Genomic DNA, 377 nt, shown 5'->3' on the forward strand with positions numbered 1-377 from the left:
CTGAGACATCCCATTCCCAGGGACGAGCAGGAGACAGATGCCTTTCTCTTATTTTAACTGTAAAGAGGCCTTCCTCTTTTACTAATCCTCCTCAGCACAGACCCTTTACGGGTGTTGGGCTGGGGAACGGTCAGGTCTTGCCCTTCCCACAAGGCCATATGTCAGGCTGTCTCGGGGGGGGGGAAACCTTGGACAATACACAGGCTTTTTTGGGCAGAGGTCCCTGCGGCCTTCTGCAGTGCACTGTGTCCCTGAGTACTCAACACTGGAGAATGGCGATGACTTTTACCGAGCATACTGCCTGCAAACACATTTTTAACAAAGCACATCCTGCACAGCCCTAAATCCATTAAACCTTGAGTCAATACAGCACATGT

This window comes from Mandrillus leucophaeus, unplaced genomic scaffold (genome assembly GCF_000951045.1).
Source record: "Mandrillus leucophaeus isolate KB7577 unplaced genomic scaffold, Mleu.le_1.0 Scaffold74, whole genome shotgun sequence".
Taxonomy (NCBI): Eukaryota; Metazoa; Chordata; class Mammalia; order Primates; family Cercopithecidae; genus Mandrillus; species Mandrillus leucophaeus.